The sequence below is a fragment of the Brassica oleracea genome, chromosome C7 (assembly GCF_000695525.1).
Source record: "Brassica oleracea var. oleracea cultivar TO1000 chromosome C7, BOL, whole genome shotgun sequence".
In the NCBI taxonomy this organism is placed as follows: domain Eukaryota; kingdom Viridiplantae; phylum Streptophyta; class Magnoliopsida; order Brassicales; family Brassicaceae; genus Brassica; species Brassica oleracea.
The window spans coordinates 37,836,095-37,836,389 of NC_027754.1; positions in this window are offsets into that span (position 1 = coordinate 37,836,095).

Here is a 295-nt window from a genome sequence, read left to right on the forward strand (position 1 = left end):
TTCCGGAGGAAAGCATGTGTGTTCCTCAACTTGTTGTCCAACACAAGGATATATATTCTCTGAGTATCCTGCAAACAGAAAATCCTTTGAGTACACAAGACATACAAGTATGGAGATATGCAAACCAACAGATGTTCCAGCAGCTATAGCATGAGAGCAAGGTATTTTCTCCACTGCATAGACACCACAATCACACTTTCCATGTTCCAAATCAACCACACAGTCCATTTTCCCACCTTTCACAAAGAATCGCCATCCATCAATTGGTTGTACCGTCATCGTATCCGCTATCTCC